The 24,179-nt window shown below is 43.5% G+C and overlaps 1 protein-coding gene across 1 annotated transcript in view; it reads left to right on the forward strand.

The window, feature by feature from the left end:
• The window catches only part of Dscam1 (Down syndrome cell adhesion molecule 1), an 829,655-nt gene that overhangs the window by 43,364 nt on the left and 762,112 nt on the right, over positions 1-24,179 (forward strand). The window lies entirely within an intron of this gene.

Consider the following 24,179-nt stretch of genomic DNA (forward strand, 5'->3'; position numbering starts at 1 on the left):
AGCAGACTTAAGCTGTTCATTAGGTTTACCAGCCACTTGACAAACATGACAAGTTTTTATAAAAGTAGAAACATCCTTTCTAAGACCTGACCAATAGTAATGTTGTAGGATTTTTTTGTAAGTTTTTAAGACCCCTAGGTGACCAGCTATCCCGTCATGAGCCAGTTTAAGGATGGATTGTCTGACAGATTTGGGAATCACAACTTGGTGGATTTCTGACCAGGTATCAAGATGTTTTAGTTCTGGTGGTCTATAAGCTCTCATCAAAACGCCATCATGGAAGTAAAAACAAGGCAATGTATTTAGGTCTTTACCTTCGACTGCAGCATGTCTCAGGGTAGCAAGTGATGGATCAGCCTTCTGAGCTTTAATTAGGTTTTCTTTTGAGATAGTCTGATCCAGCAGATATTCCTTGGGAGCAGGTGGTGGTAATGGATTGATTTTGTTCTTTTTAGCCTTCTGTGACCTAGTTACAACACAGGAGGGAAATAAGTGGGGAGCAACAGTATCTAGAATCTCAGTTGGGCTCTCAGTTAAAGGGTTTTCAACCACTGAAACCATAGGCACAATGAGTTCTCCTGCCAAATCATTTCCCAATAGCAGATGAGATCCCTTGACTGGCAAAGGGTCTTCTCTGACAGCTACTTTAACATTTCCAGATAAAAGGTCACACTGGAGATAAACTTCAGCTAAGGGATAGGAGGGATTAGATGAAAGGTCAGACAAAATCACCTTCTCCCCAGTGAAGGCACTAGATACACAAGGAATAGCATTTCTGACCAAAATTGATTGAGATGCTCCAGTATCTCTCAAGATAGTAATGGGATATGACTCATCATCTTTATTCAGTGAGACTGTACCCTGAAACATAAAAGGAAGGAAGGAATTCTGATGAGGCTTATTTGAATCATAAGTCACTACTGGCTTTTCAATTTCATGAGGAGATTTTTCTTTGGGGTTAAACATGTTTTTTGAAGTTTTACAATTAGGGTGTTTGCAGGACTGGATAGAATGACCTGGCTTTTTGCAATAACTACAGGATATATTGGAGATATTTTGAGTCCAAGGCATCAAGTGTGAAGAGCTCTGCTTACCACCCACCATACCGGAGCTTACACCAGAGGAGTACTTAACACCCGAGATGGAACCACTCCTGTTATTTAGAGATCCCATCAATAAATCATAGGCGTCAGCCAACTCCGCTGCTTTCATGAGATCCCTCTGTCCTTGCTCCTCCACATGCTTCAGGATGGTGAATGGCAACTTACTCTTCCACTCTTCCAAAACCATGAGATTAACCAGGTCTGAAAATGTTGAGGTGTTAGTTGTTTCAAGCCATTTCTTAAACTGTCTTAATTTATCATTTGCAAACTCCACATAAGTATGAGAAATTGATTTTACATGTTTTCTGAACTTCTGTCGATATCCATCAGGAGAAATTGAATATGCACGAAGAATACTAGTCTTTAAACCATTATAATCATTTTTATCATCAAAACTATTATAAACTCTCTGAGCTTTTCCGATCAGCTTTGGGACCAAGACTGATATCCAGTGTTGTTCAGGCCACTCATTTTTCTTGGCAATGTGCTCAAATGTGTTTAAAAATCCATCCACATCATTCTCATCAAACTGAGGCAATAAAGCAGCTTCCTTGTGTGGTTTAAACGCAGTTAATTTCTCTCTCAATTCAATTTCCTTTTCCCTAAGGTTTGAATTTGCATTTGCTTCAAGCTCTCTTATTTGCAATTCTTTCATTTTTACTCTCTCTTCTTGAGCTAATTGTTCTGTTCTCATTCTTTCTTCTTGAGCTAATTGTTCTGTTTTCATTCTCTCTTCTTGAGCTAATTGTTCTGTTCTCATTATCTTTTCTTGAGCTAATTGTTCTATCTTAAGCTGATATTCTAATCTTAATCTTTCCATCTCCACTGGGTCACTGTGTCCTTGTTTAGTATGAGTTGAATAAGGATTATCAACCCTAGTAGGAAAGGAATAACTCATAGGAGTCAAAACATCAATAGCCTCTGTCCCCAGGACTTCCCTTTGAACTAAAGACTCTATAATTGTGTTTTTTAAGACCTCTTTTGTCATACGAGATTCAATTTCTATTTGGAAGTAGGTAGCAATGCTTTTCCACTCATCTTTCTTTAAGTCTTATAATTGCTCATGGCTAGGATTTTCAACAAATTTTTGAAGGTCAAACATGATTAAAATGTATGAGAAAATTATGGTAAGTTATATTTTAGACACAGATTACAGGAAGAAAACTCTTTGAAGTCCTGGAAACTTCCAGAGCCTTGACCAAAATATTAACTTACGAAAGTCGTTGTCTATGATTAAGAGCAGAGGATGACGGCTTTTAGCATGATCCGGATTACCCCTGATTATAGGATAAGACAAAACAACTTTGATTCTTGAATAATCTGGGACTTGGAAGAGTGAGTGTATCAAACTAGCCACTTGCCCTATCGCAACTAGCAGATGTAGACCTCACTGGAGCGTGGGATACGGCATTATAAACGATCCGGATATATTCCCCACATTTGATAGAACTTATAACGACCCTGTATTTCGTTAAAAATGAAAGATAAGTTCTATGAAGACTCCTGAACCTATAAACCTATGTGCTGACAAGTTCACACAAATACCAAAATGTTTATTGCATCAAGGATTTTAAATCGAATGGAAACAAGTTTCACACTAATACCAAAATGCTAAATACATCAAGGAAAATTTAAAATCTATGGGAACAAGCAACAGCAACCCCTCAAAACACCATTACTGTAAATGTCTGTCTAGCTGAAATAGGTCCTGTCACGGTCGCCATTTATTACGATCCATGGGGAGTATTTAACTGTATCTACCCTATGAAGACCCATGGAAAGCAATAAGAAAAGAGAAGGATCATGAACACTATGCAACTAGACAAACTACAGGGTAGATTGATAATGATTTGGTTGATTATTCATTTAATTTAACAAACTAAACATACAATAATTACAACCCTAAACCTAACTAAACCTAAGAAAAAACAATATAAATACCTAAAGCCATTCACCATCAGAAGATTAATGAACTAATGCAAGGAGAAAACTGATACTCATGGTTTACAGCAAAAGAAGGCGTTGAAGATGGGTTCCCTATAACACAGGCTTCCAGGTAAAGGTCAGGAGTGGTTCACTAAGATATTCCCAGGGCAGAGGATGAGTGTGAACTGAACTTGCGCGGGAAACCAGATAATCAGGCAACCTCGCTTCACACAGAAAAAGGGAGGGAAAGTCAGGTGACATGTTGGGAAACTAGTAGTATCAAATCCAGTCAACAGATGGAGCGCTGGTAGCGTGAGGTGGACGAGTGCTTGACTTCAGTCAAAAGATGGGAGTTCACGAGGGATGAGGCGGAGGAGTAATAATTATAGCCGTAACACCCGTAACTTAATGGCAGACGAAGACAGTACTCTTGCACTGCCTCCTTTCCAAAGACCTTCTTTGTGACTGTCATCATATTATAGTGTTACTGGTAACCTCATTCTATAGCTAAGCATTGAAGGTGGACAGACGGCAGTCTTACGTCAACTTAAAGTGAACAGACTATAGACTTCTGGCAGCAACATTAGCCTACTATACTGTTAAACATAGATCAACAAAGAAGAGACGAATTGTGACAAGATTTTGAGACCATTCGTACTTTTGACCTCGACGGTTCACCCAAATACAGGTCAGCGCAAAAAGAGTCTTGAGATTATTTTGCTTTCGAGAGATTGTGGTGAGATGCCAGTGGATAATCGGCCTTGCGTGTGGATGAATGAAGGTCGAGAATTGCATGTTCCCTCCTCCAACATACGCCCTCGTTGGTCGTGCATCACGGTCAAATAATGGAGCATCATTAAGCGAGGCTGCTTTTGAGTGAAGCTACAAAATTATGGTTTATTAGATTAATTAACTGTGGGGCAGTTTATTTTATGTCTTTTGCTCCAGGGACTTAGGACGTGGGTAGCTGGCATGAGAATACAAGATAATACGGACATAGGAATAGCAAAATAAGGAAGGAAATTGGGTACCGGTACCTGATGTAAGAATATAAGAAAATAAGGAAAGGAAAGGGATAGCCACCTGGCATAAGAATAAAAGAAAATAAGGAAGGGAAATGGGTAGCTGATGTGAGAACAGAAGAAAACAGGGACTGAAAATAGGTAACCGACGTGAGAATAGAAGAAAATTAAGGTGCAGTTGGTCGGTTGTGCCATACCAGTACAGTGCTATACTCCATTTATTCTAATATGGTATAAAATTGCCATCTCTACATCTTGAATGCTGAGTTGTGGCAGTGTGTTATATAATATGATACTAGTCATGAAAAACTGTTGTGGAAAGGATTTTGGGTGGTACCGGTAGCTATGTCAGTCTGCCACTGAGTCACGTGAAATAAGAAGCAAAAGGGCGAAAATTTAGGTCACGTAAAGGCGAAAGAGATTTAGCATGTAACTACGGTAAATTGCTGTGTAACTCTCTGCTCTTATGCGACTTTGCTACCAACTCTGTTCCTTCCCGTCTCCTTAGTAAAGTGGAATATTTTAACCCGTTCTCTACGACGAGTGTACCTCTAGTGTTTTATTCATGTTACCATCATGTGTTTTTTATTTGGTGTAGGAGCATCTCCAGTGGTGCAAGGGTTGATGGAGGAGGTTAGTTTATTACCGTACCTCTTGTTCAGAAATGTTCTTACCATAGCTAAATAAAGTTACTTGGGGCTGAAAGAATAAAATGAAAACACTTCAAAGAGAATGAAAGAAAAAACGAAGAATAATGCACCTAACTGATAATAGTAGTAGTAGTAGTTGTAGCAGTAGTAGTAGTAGTAGTAGATGTAGTAATAGTTGTAGTAGTAATAGTAGTAGTTTCAACCCCAGGCTTATCTGAATGTGAACCCACTGGACCGCGGTATAAACTTGTCCCTCTCTTGCAGCACACCATCCTCCTTTCGGGGGAATAGGGAAGGCGCTGAGGGATGTTTGGTGCTAGATAGAGCTAGTTAAACGAAGAAATAAAACAACTTATTAATTAAAGCAGCAAGACAGGGCATAAAATTGAGAAGCGAGATGGACGGGTCGGGAGAGTGAGAGAGGATTAAAATTATGTGGAAGGATGACGCTGTGTTTCGTGGAAGGAGGGGTCGTTGCTGAGTAGGGACTGAGAAGACAAAGGGAAGGAAGTTCGGAAGGAGAGTGAGGTACCGGTAAAAGAAAAATTGGGGTACGAGAGAGAGAGAGATCAGACAAGTATGAGACGGAAGAGACAAAGAAAGGAGCACAAGAGAAAGAAAATATGGTGAGAAAGTGGGACACGAGGATACAAGAGACCGCGTGGGTGGGTGGCGTGGGTGGTGGAGAGAGAGAGAGGGGGGGGGGAGCGAATGATAATGAAACGAGGAAAAATATTTAAGGTGAGAGAGAAAGGAGGGGAGAAATAGAGAGAAGGAAGCTAGACCAAAAGAAAGGGAGAGAGGGAGGGAAGGAGATCTGAGAAACAGGTAGCCAGATGGAGAAAGGGGAGAGAGACAGGCAGAGGGACAATGAGGGAGGGCGGGCGGGAGGAAGGGAGGGAGGAAGGAGAGAGAGATAGAGAGAAAAAGAGTAGAAGGGAGGGAAAAAGAAGAGTGTGTCGGAAGCGAGGTGCCCTGAGGGAGTGAAGGAGCCAGCAGGGTAATGGTAGAAAGAGAGAGGGGAGGGGGGGCGATAGCAGAAGAAAGAGAGAACGGCGAGTGGGAAGAAAGAGGATATGTGAAGGGAAAACAAGAGAAGAGGGAGAAAGGAGGGATGATGGAGTGATGAATGGGAGAAAATCCATGTTACAAAGAGGAAGAAGGAACGAAGGGCAAGAAAGAGTGAAGTACCCTTATGAATATCTCAGAAATAATAAATAAAACTAAGAAGGTCTAGCTATAACCTAACGCCAGATCCTGCGAGGAGCGGCATTGACAAAAAGATCTCGTTGTATTATGCACCTCGTATATATTCATTTGGTCTAAGTGGGCATTAGGATACGGTACAGAGTTGAGAAGCATTGTAAAACAACTCATTGCAAGCCTCAGTGATTCGTGTGGCCTGTGAGCTGAAGCAGAGTTGAGAGAGAGAGAGAAAGAGAAAGAGGGGGGGGGGAGGGAAGTGAAATGCCCTAAGGGAGCGAGGGAAGGAGCCAGCAGTGTAATGGTGAGGGGCATGGGAACCTTCTTTCCCACTCACTGTCTGTCATTGTCACTTCTTCCTGCCACTGTCAGTTTTTTGTTGTCCGTCACTGTCTGTTTCACCTTCCGTCTTTCCCACCTGCCACTTTTATCGATTAAATCATTTTCATTGCCACTTTCTACCTCGTCACAGTCATCTGCTCTCCCTACTTTTCACAGCTACAATCTGTCACCCATCTCTCTCTCTCTCTCTCTCTCGTCTCATACCGTCTTGTTACTTTTCACTGCCGTATGCTGTCATCTGTCAGTACCGCCATATCCACCATCTGTCAAAATTACTTATATTCGTAACTCATATCAATGCAGCAGCAGTACGGTAGCACTCACAAAAATAATGAGTAAGGTGTCTTGTAAAAAAAAAAAAAAAAAAAAAAAACTCTTTTGTAGTTACATAATGATTTTTACTGCTGATACTGGTTCTTCATTACTGGCAGTTAAATGATGGATACCGGTTAGCTAGTGTTTATCGATAGCCAGGGTTTATAAAGTAGACTGACTAGTGACTGGTTTTGTGTGTGTGTGTGTGTGTGTGTGTGTGTGTGTGTGCCGGTGTGCTTGTGCGTGTGTCTGTACGTGTGGCTTGTTCATATAAGGTCACATTTATATCTGTGTAAAACTTGTTCTCGGTACCTCTTGCTGGTTGGCGCTGCACTCCATTGCTGACCTCTGCCTCGCCCCCCCCCCTCACCCCATTATGTTGCCAAGGGAACCATCGCAGCCAAATCCAGATTTTGGCTGTGATGAATAATGCTGCTTTTGTACCTTAAAGAGAGGGGGGGAGAGAGAGAGAGAGAGAACGTAGTGCCTTGTTCTCTGTTCTGTTGAAAACTTCGTAACACCTCTTTCATATCGATTTATTTTGCATTTCTCATCTTAATATCACCTCGTAACGTACAGCATGTTGTTTATATCTCATTAATATTGACATAATTTGCATTAGTAACGTGCCAGAGGATATTAAGTTGTAATGTGGAGAATTATGCTAATATCTAAGGAAGAAGTGCTACGATATCTTCTATGAGGAATACGACCAGCAGACAGAGCAGAGTCTAGTTTGTAACTAACCTAGCCTGGGTGAAGGTTAATGTAGGTAGCTACCCTAGTTGTGCGTCAGTTATTATTTGTGTCAGTCCGTATGGGTCCGATCACAGGACTAGACCTGTTCTTCAGAGGGAGAATGATAGACAGATATAGCCCTTCCACTGGTCAAATACGAATGAGGAAAAGGTGTTTGTTGCAAGAGCGATGGATTTGAGTGCCAGTGGACAGTACTGATAAAAGTTTCGTTTATCTCAGGGTATGTACCGGACGACCTACACGTCATGAGTATGAATCAAGAGGGTGCTAACCTGTATGATCATAGGAGAGGTGGTACCGTGCTATTAGTACACTTTAAATGTCCACCATAGTTGGATTCCTACCCAGACGCAGGGAAAACTCAAAGCTCATCTCAGGTGTCGCTGTTCCCTTGAGTGACGCTGTAATGGGCTTTGATGTCATTTTTTCCCTCCCCATATGGTACCCTTGGTGAAATACTGAATTAAATTCAACTACCTGGCGGCTGCTGAAATAGTGTTTGTTGTGAGGATACATTATTTGGGCTCGACTCTGACCCTAACAATAAACACAATTTCAGCATTGCTTGCTCTGTGGGAAGCACGTGCCTGTGTGGCAAAGTCGAGAATTTCCATGGCATGAATAATGGATATATAATTGTATGACCCTTTTTCCTTGGCAGCTCTATTGATTTTTCTCCTACTTTGGTGCATTTTTTTTTTTTTAAGTCCTACCCATCCCATTCTTAATGAGAAATATTTTGATGAAGCATTACATACTCTTGCTAGCTTATGCTTTCCATTATTTGTTTCTAGATCCTACCTTTCCCTGTATTTTAGCCTATAGTCTTATAGCCTATGATGGTGGTGGTGGTGGTGGTGGTGGTGGTAAATGTGTTTCATCCGCTTTATTAGCTAACTACAAAACAGCACTGAAATTAAACACTGATAGGTTAGCCGACTTTATACCGTAGTATACAGGTAGGGAAAATGATGGAGCCCTCTGATGTAGGCTACTGCCGTAGCTATATTGGTGAAGGAGGGAAACCACGAGAAGGAAATACTTGTCATGGCCACCTCGAAGCCCAGGCCGCGGTGTGGTTGCTTCTCAGTAATAATCGAGGGATGACCGCCAAGGCCACCCCACCAAGACACCGGATGCATCATCCATGTTGTCTTGCATTTATTCATTTATATATTGCCTTCACCTTGAGGATTGCCTGTTGTTACTGGAAATGGTCAGTTATCGCCTCCATGTCTAGGGTAGTATTCATAAACTCATTTTCAAGGTGTTTATGTGATTAAGTATCCTTTTATCGTCACTCGTATAGCTACCAAACACTTTACAACCACATTACAGTTAGTATTACGAAAACGAAAACAAAACAACCTATGTTTATTTAACTGTTATGAATCCTTGTTTGTCGTAAAAATAGTTTAGGATCTTTTGTAAATACGATTCCAGGCCATGAATCTTGAAATGACCGGACCTTTATTTTGGCTCTCTTTTGTTTGGCTTTCTGTGGAAGGAAAAAGTTGAGCAAAGTTAAACAAGACGATACCGGATAGGTTTGTGGCACGAGGGTCCTTATTCACGAAAAATATTAGCTTAACCAGTTCCTACGATACACGGTTTTGCATATCTGTGGTGTATTGTCTGACTTACGGTAGTTGCGGTTTGTATTTTTCATCTTGTTTTCCATTCGTTTGGCTTTGAAGTGTTTGGCAGTATTAGTGAGTTTGGATAAAAGCATGAACAAATTGTCTTATACCCAGCTTAAGCTTAATAAAGTTGTATGAGTACTGCTGTTCTTAGATGTAATTTGATAACTTGGGTGAATAGAGCAAGAGTCTGTTTAGTGTGCCGTCGGCCTCATACACTGCAGAAGTTAAAGTTTATAATTGTTTTAGTACCGGTACCACATTTTTCATCATTGCACAAATAGCCTAAACCTAATTTGGCAGCTGGTTTATCAGGTATTGTATCCCGGGTAGTTTGTCATTCAGCTTGTTGCCTGTATGTGTGTTGGCCTCCATCATACATTAGTCTGCCCGAAGAAGAGCCAGGTCAGATTTATTTGCTTTTATCTGTCACAATATCAGAAATGAAGGTTCATGGACGATACAGGTGGATATGTGCTCGGAGGCTAGGCTACTCAGTTCAGAGCCGTGGATGTGGCCAGTTTAGGAGAATGAGGCAGGACAGGGTGAGACTGGGACTGGTGGTGTAGCTATAGTGAGGCAGGAAGACTGGTGGTGGTGGTTATACCTGGAGGGGTTGCCCGAGGTGAGGCAGGTGAGGTGCTGACCTGGACCCGACTCACTGCTGGCTTCTCCCTCCCACCCCCTTTTTCCAACTCCGTCTGTTTCCTCTCCACAATCCCTTCCTCCAGGGCTCCACCTCCTTTCCTTTCAACTCTTCCCTCCATCTCCACTAGTTTCCTCTCCCTGATACTTCCTTCCACCTCCTTTCGTTTCTTCTCTCAACTCTTCCCTCCATCTCCGTTCGTTTCCTCTTCCCGACATTTCCCTCCACTTCCATTCGTTTCCTTTCCCCAACCCCATCCTCCATCTCCTTTCATATCCTCTCCCTAACACCACATCTTAATTTTAGGACCTAATTTCGTTATTGTGCCTCTAACCATTTATGTATTATAAATGAGAGTAAATTGTAAAAGCATCCGACGTACCGGTAGTTATTTTATATTTTTGAGAAGCTGAGGTGGTGTTTTGGTTCTGTTTTCAGTTATGGTAGCCACTGTATTCAGTATCTTCATTATAAACATAAGTTATCGTACTGGTAGATTCTGTGTTGGTATAATTTCTTCCGTCTGACCAATTCACGGCATTGAAATCGTGACCCAGCTTTACCCGCGGCCTACTTTTTTTTTTTCAATACCCCCCTCCATGCAAAAGTGATTCCCGTGTTTCATCTACCTCAGTAATTTCTCCTGCATCAAGGTTAATTTTCTCATGTTCCGCGTGGTTTCTTTCTGCCTGTACTGCATCCTACTCACTGAGTCACCAACAATTTTTATTTTTTTATTTTTTTTTTAAGGTTAAAGCAGTTCACCTTTGTATAGTTTTCTTTTCGTCTTGCCTGTGATAAATCATTGTTAGTTTTCATTATTAAGCAATTATGGTGAGGATTCTCCTCATAGTGAGAGGAGGCTTCCATTAGGAAAAGAGTGTTTTCTGAGCTGCATGAAATGACATGAGGTTACTGGAATAATGTCCACGGGCTGAAAGGCTGAATTTAGTGAATTGTATTCCAAATGGCTTTGGCCTGTCGTACTGTAGTTGCCCATATATATGTTTTATTGTGTTGTGTAACTCCCCCGGACATCTCCATCTAGTCACGTACTCTTACTCCCTTCTCCAGCTATTCTTGGCCTCCATGCATAATCAGTACCTCCACCTCCCTCCAGCTTATCATGTTATTTCCCTCAGTTTAATCACTTCACCACTCGTTTAGCCCAGTAACTTCACCACTTTCCACACTTGGTCACTTCTTATTAGGCACTTCACCTATCTCTTCGTCGTTTCACCCCTGTCTTGGTCATTTAACTCTTTCCCTGTCTTAGTCAATACCGTACACACATCTCTAAGATGCTTCACCCCAGCTTAGTTACTTCAATCCCTACTTCGCGTTATCACTTTTCTAAACTACTTCACCCCACAACTTTTTCATCCACCCTCGCCTTCCACCACACCACCTCTCCCCCCACCTCGCCGCCCCACTTCCACTCTGACCTTTAGCGCTTACCTCTCCCCCTTACAACCCCCTCCACCCTCCACCCTTGTCATGCCCAACCTGATCAGTTCGTACGCCCACCTCATCTCACCATCTACCATCACCATCTTATGACTCCGTTTCTCACCTTCATATTAGGCTACACCGCTCATTTCCCCACTTATCTCACCCTCCCTATTATATATCATTCACAAAGTCAGTCTTGCCAAACCCCACCCCATCCCACCCCCACCAGCTCATCCTATCCTATCTCACCTACGTCACGATGTTACACCTAACCGTATCCCATCCCAGTCATACCATTCAAAAATTCCCAACCCCACCTTTATATTACACACCCTGGTGAAACCTCACACACACCATTCTGCAGCTACTACCGTCCTGCCTCACCCATCCTATCCCATCCCATTCCGCCACCACCTGCTGACCTCTTCCCTACCCCCCATCCCATAACTACCAGTACCTCCCCCCCCGTACAGCACACCCACTATCTTGTAAATCCTTCCCATTTATCCCTATCCAATACCCCAGCGTCATATTACTTCCACCCCACCCCATCTCAAACGCCCACCCCTACCAGCAGATTACTCTCATCCCAGTCATATTACACCTACCCATCCCACTCCCACCTCCACTACCATACTCTTCTCACTCCACTGTGCCTCACACCCCTACTATTATACTACATCCACCCCACCCCGTCGCACATCCTACGGCAATATTACATTTAAACATCCCACGCACCCTATCCCATCCCACCCCATCTCATAATTCCTACCCACACCACAATATTACCGTAGCCCACCCCTCCCCTCCACATAATATTACACCCATCCACCCTCCAGGGAACACAAGTCCTTTGCTTTTGTGTTCATACTGCTTTCCTTGCCCCTATTCTCTTCGTTTCTCACTCTCACGTCTTCCTTCCTTCCTTCATTCATTCATTCCTTTTCTTCTTCGTAGCTGCCTTTATTACCCTTTCTATTCTTTTCCATCCTCCATTCCTCATTCTTTCATTTTCCTGTTTGCTTTCTCGTCTTTCTTCTTTCCTTCGTTCCAGCCCATTCCACCCCATCCCCACCATATATATCATAATCCCATCCCACCTACCCACCCTCCCCATCTCATAACTTCCACCCATCCCCACCCCCAGGAAAGACAGTCCTTTGCTCTTGTGTTCACTGCTTTCCTTGCCCTTATTTCGTTATTTTCATTCCTCATTCCATTATTCCTTTCTTCCTCTCTTCCACCTTCTCACCTTTTCATCTTTTTCCCTTTCATTTTCCTGGACTTATTCCTCTGTTTTCCTTTGTTGTTCTTTTCTCTCTTCCATCTTTCCCTTACCCTCTCCCATTCCACTCCACCTACCCTCCCCATCTCATAACTCCCACCAACACCATCATATTACGTCCCCCCCCCTCCCCCATTGAGGAAACACAGTTCTTTGCTGTTGTGTTCTTCCTGCATTCCTTGCCCTCATTTCTTTTTTTCCTTTTTTTCTTGTGTTCGTCATTCGTCCATTTTGTTTTTCATTATCTTCCCTCCTTTACTTTTTCTCCCTTTCATTCTTCCTTTTTCTTTTTCATTTTTTCTTCGCTCCTCCCCTTTCCTTCCTATATCTTCTCGCATTCCCTCATTTTCCCGTGTTAGAATCTCTCCTACCACCCTGCCTCTCCATCATTACCAGCCATCCCCAGCATCATATTACACCTCTAGCTACCCTTCCCAGCCCAACCCACCCACCTCCTTCCTTTTCCTTCTTCTTTCGTCCTTTTCTCCCTTCCTTCCCTTCTTCTGTCCTTCTTCCTCCCTTCTTTTTGCCTCCTTCTTTCCTTCTTATTCCTTTCCACTCGTCCTTCTTCAGTTCTTCCTTCTTTCATCCTTACCTCCTTTCATCTTTCCTTCTTTACCCCACCGCACCCATCCACTCCACTTCACCACCCACCAACCAAACAGTCCTCTGCTCTTGTGTTCATGCTGCTTTCCACGCCCTTCTTTTCTCTTTGCTTTCCATTACTCCATTCTTCCCTCCTTCGTCTTTCTTCCTTTATTCATTCTTAGCTCCTCTATTCCTTCTCTATCCTGTCGTCTTTATTTTATCTTCACATGCTATCTTTCCTTCTCCTATACGAACCCTGTTCCATCATCTTACTACACCCCTACCCATCTCACCGACCATCCCACGTTCCCTCCTTTTCTTCCATCCATCCTCCCTTCCTTCCTGTTTCCACCTTTCTCTGCCCTTCCTCACCCCCACCCACCCCACCCCACCCCACCTGTTCCACTTCAGTCCACCACCCACCCACACAGCAAACAGTTCTCTGCTTTTCTGTTCACGCTGCTTTCCACGTCCTCCTTTTCTTCTTCCATCATTTTCTTCTTGCTTTTCATTTCTCTCCTCTTGGATTCTTCTCTTCAGTCCGTGCTTGCTTCATTTCTTCCCCTTCCTTCCCCCCCTCCAGCTTAATTATTTTTCTCTCCCTTTCTTCCTCCCGTCCTTCCTTCCTTTCCATCTTTTTTGATTCCTTCCTTCCTTTCCTTCTTTTTTTATTCCTTCCTTCCATCCATTTTCCCCTTTCGCTCCATTATTGTCATCTTTTCTTTCTTTTTCTAATGTTGATTTTTACAATCCCCAAAACCGAGCGTTTAATTAGTGTAGCCAGGCGTACTCCAGGTTAATGTAATTCATGCAAATTGCCACGTAAAAGCATTTGTAGTATCCCGCCGGAGAGAGAGAGAGAGAGAGAGAGAGAGAGAATTGTATTTACGTAAATGCACAGACCACACAGATTTTGAGTTTCGTAGAAGAGAGAGAGAGAGAGAGAGAGAGAATTGTATTTACGTAAATGCACGGACCACACAGATCTTGAGTTTTGTAGAAGAGAGAGAGAGAGAGAGTATACCGAGACCATCATATACAGTAAGCTGAGCAATAAACCCACGCTATTACAACGCTCAGTATAGAAACACCCTTATTGCCGTGTGGAATAAGGCTTCCCCAGCACCTCCGTTTATACAGGTACACAGTATTATGGAAACAGTGGAAGGATTTGCTTGAGTGTGGAACCGAAGTGTTGAAATTCTCCAGATTATTTATGTTTCCAATGTTCCCTCCTTTTTCCTTACTTGCTTCTTTCTTTTTCCCCTTCCACCGCACTTTTTTTTTTCTTTTTTTTTTTAGTAAGTACTCTTTTTTCCCCTTCTCTTCCTTCCTTCTTTTTTTCCTTCTCCCATTTGCCTTCGTTCTTATTTCCACTCCAGTATTCCCAGTTCTTCCTTCCTTGCTTCTTCTTCCTTCTTTTTCTCTCTCACGCCGTTCTCTTTTTCACTCATCTTCCTTTCTTCCTTCCTTGCTTCCTTTTTACTCCTCCGTCTTCCCTTCTTTCTTATTTCCTTCCCTCCTTTCTCCTTATCTCTCTTCTCAGCCTTCGTTCTTCCTTCAGCTTTCCTTCCACTTTTCTTGTAGCAACCTTTTCCTTCCTGCTTCCTTTCGTCTTTTTTTCTCCCCTCTTTTTTTCCAGTTTTCTTCCCTCCTCCCCCTTTCGTTTTTCCCTTCTTTCCCTTCTCCACCCTTTCTTCTCACATTCTTCTCCCTAGTTCCTCATTCCTTTTCTTTCCTTCCTTCTTCCAGGCCTTGCATATTAGACTACCTTCACCTTCCCCCTCTCCCTCCTTCCTTTTCTCTCCATCATCCTATACGCTTCCTTCCTCCTTTTTCCCACCCTCATATCCCCTGCATCCTACTTTTTCTCATTCCTCCGTTCCCTCTTCCTAATCTTCTTTTTCGCTCCTGCCTCATTTTCTCTCCTTCCTTTATTTACTCTCCACCCTCCTCTTCCCCTCCATCATTCCTTTATCTTCTCTCTCTCCTGCGTCCTTTTTTTCTTCCTCCTCCTTTTCTCCGCCTTCCTCTTTTTCCACCCTTCCTTTTCCCTCCTTTCCCACCGTCCTCCTCTGCACTGGTGCCAACTTTCTACGCAGTCAAGCGTGGAGAGAGAGAGAGAGAGAGAGAGAGAGAGAGAGAGAGAGAGAGAGTACAGCCCTCTTTTGCATACGCTGTAGTTTAGATATATACAGTAGGCCTATTATTTCTATATATATATGCATTAAGGTGTCTATCGGTATACCATATTAATTTTGCGTTTCTTATTTTCCAGGTAAGAGTTACATCTGCAGCCAATTGGTCAACGAAAAGGTAGGTAGGGAGAGAAAGAGAGATAGAGATAGAGAGGGGGGGGGGAGGATGGTAAGGGAGAATGATGAACCTCTGTGAAAGTGAGAAAGATAAGTAGAAGAGGAAATGGGGGTGATGAGAGAAAGAAGAGTGTGTTTAAAAGGATTCATGATAGCGTGAAATACACAGATAAAACGTGAGAGAGTGAAATATCTGAAAGAGGAGATGATGTTTAGAGGAAGATTGTGCGTGAGAGAGTGGTAGCCTATATTGTGTGGGAAAGTAAGATAGCCTGTGTCAGTTTGTGTATGGCTGTGAGAGGAAGACTGTGTGTGTGTGTGTGTGTGTGTGTGTGTGTGTGTGTGTGTGTGTGTGTGTGTGTGTGTGTGTGTGTGTGTGTGTGTGAGAGAGAGAGAGAGAGAGAGAGAGAGAGAGAGAGATGTTGTGTGTGTGGGAATGGGAAAGGAGTAGACCAGTGGGAAAGGAAGGGGTCAAGGGTTGTAGGGAACGGTGGACAGAGGGTGTTTGTGGGAATTAGCTGGGTATATGCCCTTATGTCCCCTACACGCCACTTTCCTTTCTTCATACGGTACTGGTTCTTCACTATCCCTTATCTTTGTGCATGAGTCCATATAAATACGGGATATGTTTGCTTACTTTATTTTATTTTTTGTCGGTATCATTAAGGGTTGGAAGTAATTTGAAGGTGTTAATCTGATAATTCTGTAAACATCTACCAGGTATATACTTTTGATTGTGTGGTGGCAATCATCGTAGAGTATGGTATTTGAGAAGGGATTAGCATTAAGCTGCTTATTACCCTGCTAACCTGAGAAACCCAGAGCAAGTTCAGCAGCTGGAGACGGTAGAAGAATACCCACATAGGCGTCCGAAATTGTGCTTATTGTGAAGATGCGCCCGTTTCGCCCCGACTTGGTAAATTCAGTGTACGTTGTGGTTATAGCTACTGCAATTATTCCATCTGAATTATTCCTGGCACTGTGAATTCAAGACACACAACCACTGATATTGTGTTTATTATGAGTGTAAAAGATAAGTTCCGACCCGATTTGGACGTTTTCGGTGCACGGGTTTAGGCAGGTTCTTCCATTTGAACATTTTATGACTTTCAATCTAGTAACACGTCATCGGATGTAGTGTCTGCGAAAACCCTCAGGTATGTGTGCACGTGCCCAAATAAGACTGCCGGTACTATATTTTGTAGCTGTGTCAATTCGGTACTTACTTTTTAACACGCAGTCCTATGACTCACTCTTAACACAGTAAATTTATCTAGCGTTTACTGTAATAGAATACACCACTAGAGTTGTCCCAATCATGAAAGAATTTTAGTTGTCCGTCAAATACGTGTATGATTGTGAGCCCCCTTTTTACGTACTGAAAAGGGGGATATGCCAGGTTTACTTTAGCTGTTATTTTCTGCAATTTTCATCTGACAAAAATAATCAACTATTATTCATTTGAACAAGTTACCGGTGAGTGTTTTAAATTTAATGTTGTCACTCAGACGATTTTATTCAACATTGGAAAGAGTTCTTGTAGTGAAAAAGGACAAAAAAGGTTATATCCAGCCCCTCCAGTTCGACAAATCTCTCGCAGATTGAATAAAATCGTCTAGTGGCAGGAATAAACTTTAAAAAAAAAAAAAAAGTTACCGGATTGAAGGACCTAAACCCAGTATAAAAATATGCAAATCCGTGAAGGGTGTGGAGAGCGCCACATGGCCATCCCCTTTACCCTCTTGTGTTTATCAGTTTTGTATACAGGTTCTCACTTGGCCCGGCTCAACGGAGAACACTGCCTGTTTGGAAGTTCACAGTTAGTACAAAAGACAAACTTTGGCGGTTGTTGGACCTAGATTAACCTGTTGGCTCTTAGAGATAAAAGTTTGGAAGGCTGTCATATTTCCTTAACATTTTTACATGCCACATGTAGAAATAAACTGGCAAGAAAGAGGTGCTGTGGAGCTTCCCAAGGCTGCGAGCTGCGGACATCAGACTGTTCATGAGCATAGCACTTGAGTACCGGTATACTGTAGATAAAAGCCATGGAAGCAGTTTGTTTGGCTGTCACATGTGAATGACATGCTAGATATTTTGGCGAAGTATAAGGCCTAGATTGATGTCTGTCAGCTACACGATGGCCGTTAAACCTGCTTGTAAGTTTTTGCTCAGTCCCATTCTTCCTCTACGAGTAAAAACAGAACCTGCTGCCTGCGATGATGATTGATATTTAGGAGAGATGTACATGGCAGGATAAGAGAGGCTTGATTGGTGGTATGCAGAGGGGAGATGTAGAGGGTAGATAGAGAAGCTTTATGTCAGATGCAGAGGTCAAGGCAGAGAAGCATGGGTGGTGAACTGGTGATGGGTTACGTTTGGTGGGACATGTAGAGGGGCGAGGGGACTATATAGGACAAGACAGAGAGGCTTCACTGTCAGTTGTATATGGCAAGACAGAGATGGGATGGGATGTTTGGTATGGAAGATGTAATTGGGCAGGTAGAAGTTTTGACTGTTAGATGTACAGGGTAAGAGAGTGAAAGGTTTGAGTGGTGGTAGGATAGAAATGTAGTGGAGATGTAGAGGGCAAAATAGATGGGGAAAATATAGAGGGATGGTTAAAGAGACGACCACGAGATGTAGTTGTCAATATAGAGAGGCTTGGGAAGTAGGAAAGTAGGCATGGAAGTGAGAGGTAAAGGGCAAGATAGAGAGGCATGGGAAGTGGGAAAGTAGGAATGAAGAGGAGATGTAAAGGGCAAGATAGAGAGGCTTGAGTGGTTGGTGGTAAGTTAGATATGGAGGGGAGATGTAAAGGGCAAGACATTGGCTTGACTCTCTTGTTTTCCATCCCCACGCTACCCAACAGCTGTCATCCCGGGGCGACCAATCACAGCCCGCGCTTCGCCGAGGTACCGCGTCTGTATTAATAACGCTTCCCTCTCCCATCAACGTTACGTTATGCATCACAGAACACACATACACGGGTTACTGATGGGGGAAGTGGTCGGGGTGTGTGTGTGGGTGAGGGGGTATTGTGCGGGTGTGAAGTGGGAGGGGATGAACATGTGGCAACGTCGTAGCTTGTGGTGGTTTTAACAGTTGCAACCCAGCCTCCTCCTCCTCCTCTCACAGCCACACTGTCTCCAAGTTAGCCTAACGCGTTGGCTGCTACATCTGTTCACTATCGAGCAGAAGGTTTTTATGGTTAGCGGAATGCGTATGTAGCGATAAAAGATGGCACTCATCACACACGATCATCCTTTTGCAGGGTATTCCATGTAAGGACGTACCGGTCCCTAAAAAAGACAAAGGAATTGAAGCCTCCCCTCACAACAAGTATTCTAGGCTTCGAACTTGCTTGGTTTACAGGGTTTTTACTGCAGAGCTGAGAAAGACTGAAAATCATAGTTGACTGCGTGCAAGCCTTAGGAATCTCGCCCCTAACAGTTGCAGACACGGCTGTCAGTGCCACATAGTTGCCAAGTTAGCGTGTGTATGCAAGATCTGTGCACATCTGTGTAGCGCCAGATATAGCCAGCCAACTGAATTGTATAGATAATTTAGGAATTTTGGAATAGTTTTAGGAATACCGTACGTAAATTATCTGGCAGTATTCAATACGTTTGTAGTATGTTAGCGATAGTAAAATATTTTTAGCCATTGTAACCACATACACAGATTCTAAAGTTTGTATCTGTTTTAGAGAAATACTAGAGATTTGTAATCGGTTGTGTGCCATTATTTTCTCGATTTTATCAGGCTTCAGAAAGGTGTTAGTTTTGGATTTGTTTGTACCCTTCGAGTGTAGATAAGTCTAGCGTCATGTGTGTATTGTCGTTGGCAGGTGTGCACCACCACGACCTGCCCTACCCGCACTGCTCTCTTGAATAAAACAACCCCTCACAAACGCTCACGTGGACATTGGAAAGTTGAGGGTATGTTGTGTACATACTTACATTAGTCTCACTATCTCAAAGAATATATATATTCTAAGCGAGAACTATTTTACAGTTTGGGGTCGTAAATCAACATTGCATGAGAACAGAAGTCACGCAGGCTAGCTGTTGTTACTTTTATGTTGTGAGTATTATTAAACATGACTGCTGCTTCAAATGTCACGTGATTGGCAACTTTGACCACCAGGGCAGCGTCCCTATTTAACTCCGAACCCCGAAAGGATGTCCAGGACACATAAGTTTTAACCTCCCTGCCGCCTGAAAAATTTCTGTTGGAGGAGCAGCCAAATCTTTTGTATCGGCACCATAGGACTCATGAAGATATTGTTGACACGTTTGTTGCGATGAAGAGACGGTTGTAACTGGACTGTTAAAGGTAATGTGTGTTGGTGTTAGTGACGCGTGACTGTAACTGTTGAGGCAGGGCAGAGTGGCGAGGGGGGACGGGGGAGATTTGGTAAAAACTGGTCCAGCTGCTGTTTACTCTTCACTCCCTCCCTCCCCTTCCCTCCAGCACGACCACTGCGTACTCCCTCCCTCCCCTCCTTACCCCCTTGTCACCCCATACGCACTCCCTCTCTCCCCCCTCCTCTTCCTTCATAAGCATCCCTTCCTCTCCCGCCTTCCAGCAACTCCATTTTATGTAAATACTGGTTTTTCTAGGAAGGGAGGAGGTTAGATAGGGAAGGGATAGAGAGAGAAAAAGATGATAAAGTACATGTGTAGCCATAGTGCATTCTGTATGTGTGTGTAATACCCTTTTAATACGTTTGCACAATGCATATCCCTCCATTCCAGTCAATACCAGGTACTTCCTAATCTCGAGCACAGTTTTCATCTTCTGCATCCAGCAACACTGATATAACTGGGGACCTGAATGTAACGTGACTTGCGGTTTTGGGGGAAGATTAGGACTTTACTAAAATTGTCTGCCTTAATCACGCTCATGCAGTCGATAAACATGAATATAAACCTCTCTCTCTCTCTCTCTCTCTCTCTCTCTCTCTCTCTCTCTTCTCGTAGCCATCTTTCTTTAGCTTCTCATCTCTCCTTGCGTTCGTTCCTCTCTCTCTCTCTCTCTTCTCGTAGCCATCTTTCTTTAGCTTCTCATCTCTCCTTGCGTTCGTTCCTCTCCTTCATCAGCCTCATCCTTCCTCTTACTCTTCCTCCTTCCTCTTAGCACCCGTGCTCCCTGCTCCTTTTCGTCATTCCCCTCCATCCATCTCTTTCCTCCCTCATTGTTTCTTCTCCCCAATCCCCTCCCTCTCCTCTGTCTTCCCCTTTGCCCGCTCTCCTTCCTTTACCTTAACCTCAACCCATCTTGTCCTCCTCTTTGACCTTTCACCTCCTCCGTCTTCCCTCCCTCCCTCCCTCCCTCCATCCTTCTTGGTCGTTCCTTCTTCCCATATTTGTCTGTCTTCTACTCAAACTTCTTGTGTCTTCCCCACTTCTCTTTATGGTCCCTTCTTCTTTAATATTTATCCCTTCCTTACCTTTCCTGTCCCATTCACCTTCTGCTCTTCCATCCTCCTCTCCTCCTCCCTTCCTTCCCTCCTTCCTTCCTCTCTCTTGTGTTGCCCCCTGGCCCTTCACTTTCCCTCCATGACAATCACCATAGAGCACTGCGGTCCACCCCTCACCTTTTAGCGGTGGTATGTTGTGCTTAAAGGAAGGTGGTATGGGGTAGCAAAAATTGTGACTATGAACTGTATTAGGATTGGTGAAATATTGATAGCGGCTATGCTGAATGTTGACGATGATATTGATAACGAATGAACTCTGGGACTGAACGTGTGAAGTGTAGTCTATTACTGCTGCTTATAAAAACGATAATCAATCCTTCAGTTACTGGTAAAGCTTCGTAATGGAGGATTTCATGCCCAGCAGCTAATTGCCGTGACCCATTCCGTAGCACTGACTATTGTATGCAAAGATGCATACTTCCATATCCCCAGCTATTGGTGATAAGGGCCTAGCAGTGTTGCCTTGCTTGGTCTGGTTATTAGTATTGGATGCGTAGAGTGAACCGGTCTTGTTGAGAGAGAGTTGTATTGAGGTTATTGCACTACCACGCACCCGTCACTACACCACCTTAGGCTACATCACACTACACTTTGAATTAAATGCAGTACTGGTTCACTATTCTATACCTCAGACGCTGCCCAACCATACCTTTCCCAACCATACCTATCCATGTTTTACCTAATATTACCCTACCTTACTTTAACTCACTTTACCGTGACTTACATCACATTACGCTGCACTACATTATGCTGCTCTACGCTACGCTGTATTACACTGTAGTACCCGGTACTGCAAGCACTGCACTAACTACACTAGTTCTCTACACTATACATCACTAGTTAACTACACTAATGCAGATCATTACACTACACGAAGCTTGATAGACCTATACCTCAGCCTCTTTTAATCATTAGTTTAAGTGAACAGTGGACACGTCCGGCACTTTAACTCATAATGTCGGAGAGAGAGAGAGAGAGAGAGAGAGAGAGAGAGAGCTTGGTTGTGTGTGAACTGAATGCGTGTGAGGAATTATATATGCATTTTGTACGGTAGGCTACTTGGGTGTGCATACTTGCGTTGTGTGTGTGTGTATGTGTGTGTGTGTGTGTGTGTGTTATAGAATGCAAGTGCGTGCTGTTATGAGAGACCATACCCACTCGTAAGTTGTACGGCACCGGTATGTAAGTGGTGTGTGTGTGTGTGTGTGTGTGTGTGTGTGTGTGTGTGTGTGTGTGTGTGTGTGTGTGTGTGTGTGTGTGTAGAGGGGGCGTGCGAATTTCTCCTAACGAATGCGAAACTGACCTCCCTCCCTAATTAAGTAGGGTGCTGATTGGCGGTCACCCCTAACTGCGCCACTCCAAATATGGCAGACGCGCCTCTTCCTGGGCCTGCTCTAAAGGACGGGACCTCTCACTGTGGGGCTGGGAAAGGGAAGATTGTAGTTTTGTAGTATGGGTAGTTAGGTTGGGTTGATGGAGATGAAGAGAGATACTGCCGATGGTTGTGGTTATAGTTGTAATGGTAGTAGTAGTTGTAGTAGTGGTAATGTGTGTGACATGTAGAAGAGCTGCTGGGCTTCAGGGAAAGGAGGGCCTATTCTGTGCCAAATCGTTTGCATTAAATAAAGTTTTAGAACTGGTAGAACCCTTTCACCCTCCTTTCCTACCTCCCAGTCTTCTTTTCTCCCTTCTTCATCTATCCCTCCCTACCCCCAAGCCTCCTTTCTCCCCTTTGCATCTTTCCCTGCCTCCCTTCTTCCTTTCCTACCTCCAAGGCTTACCTCCTGACCATTACATACCTCCCTTTCTCTCTAGGGCTTTCCTTCTCCGCATCTCTTTCCTTCTTCCCTTTTCCATTTTCTTCCATGCCCGTTCTTCTTATCTTCGCTCTACCATTCTCTCAATTCACCCCCTTTCTTTTTTCCACTCTGTCAGTTTCCTTCTCTTCCCTCTCTTTCATTCCTCCACTTCTGTTCGTTTCCTCCATTTCCCACTCTCCACCTCCTCCACCTCTGATACTAACTCGCCTCGCAGCTAATCCGGCTTTCTCATTGTTCATCGTCCAGAATGGGAGGGTTTGGGGGGCGGTTGGTGGGTTGAAAGAGAGAGAGAGAGAGAGAGAGGGAGAGAGAGAGAGTCATTGCGTTAGCCACTTCCCTATTGTAGGTACCGCGATTCTAAAATATAATATCATTCTGAAGGAGTTAATGGTGTTCCTTTTGTATGCCCTGACATCAGTCGGAGATACCTCTTATGGTCTGAATAATATCGTTTGACGGTAGCCAGAAGAAATCGCCTTGGATAAATTGTTTTCACACCAAAAAGGCCAATTTTTAGAAGCCAGTAGTTTACCTTAGTGGAATAAAGCGTGTACAGCTTTAACGAGACTCCTGCTTCAGACTACTTGTGCATAGGACAAAAAAGCAACATACCTGGAGCTCAAGGTGATAGGGCAACAGTGCAGAACAACGTGAGAGGATGGAGTGTAAGGTCTGAGGGGGAGCACCTCAAGGGAGCCAGTTCCAGGCTGGGGAGAAAGCTATTAGGGCTGGGTGGCGTAGGGAAGGTGGGGGAGCGGGTGGAAGGGAGTGTAGTGTCATTTGCTCCGAGTGGCAAAAGTGTGCGAGGGTCCCAGCAGAGCACCACGTCATGTGATTGGCCACACTCTTGACACTGGGGGTAAATGTTTTGTGGGGAGATTCGGGTGGCTGCCAGCCTTGTTACCTGGTAGTTACCTAGCGGTACTACGCAATTAAGAAGCTTTACCAGGCAGGTGTTTCCTTCTTTCAGGGTTTTAGAGAGTAGTTTTTTGTATGATATTGTATCTGTTGTTTGAATTAGGTACCGTAGTATTAGCAGCTAATGTAAATTGATTTGATAGCTACCCGGTACAGTGAAATTGTGATCGATATGTTCGAAGTAGATTCTCTCTCTCTCTCTCTCTCTCTCTCTCTCTCTCTCTCTCTCTCTCTCTCTCTCGATAAGCAGATAGATAGATAGATATGTGTATGTATGTATTCAGTATTTGTCAGAGCAGTTAGTGCCGATATATCTGTTTGGAAAATGAGCAAAATCAGCGGACGCGTTTCTGTTGGTTACCGTATTGCGGCAAATTCTGAGAAGCCTCCCATGGAAAGTTTGGCTTTAGACTACGTAAACGGTTGCATGTGATTAAAAGTTGTTGGTCAGACTTTAATAACGAAAGTTTTAGCTATTCATCGAAGAAGTTTTAATCACGGGAGGCTAAAGTTAATCTGTTATTAAGAGTTTATACAGTACCGGTAACCCAGATAATGAGATTTCCACGAGGGCAAGATGTGAGTTAGCTGTTATTTGAAGCTGTGGTAGTAAAAATGGATCTCAGTTCACTTCTACAGAGCGGCTGAGATGCACTAGTATTTTGTTGTGAGTAGGTAGCTGCTGTCAGGATTTTACTTAGCAAGGGAAG

Source organism: Coenobita brevimanus, chromosome 25, assembly GCF_032717465.1.
Source record: "Coenobita brevimanus isolate Jiangsu-jjx chromosome 25, ASM3271746v2, whole genome shotgun sequence".
NCBI lineage: Eukaryota > Metazoa > Arthropoda > Malacostraca > Decapoda > Coenobitidae > Coenobita > Coenobita brevimanus.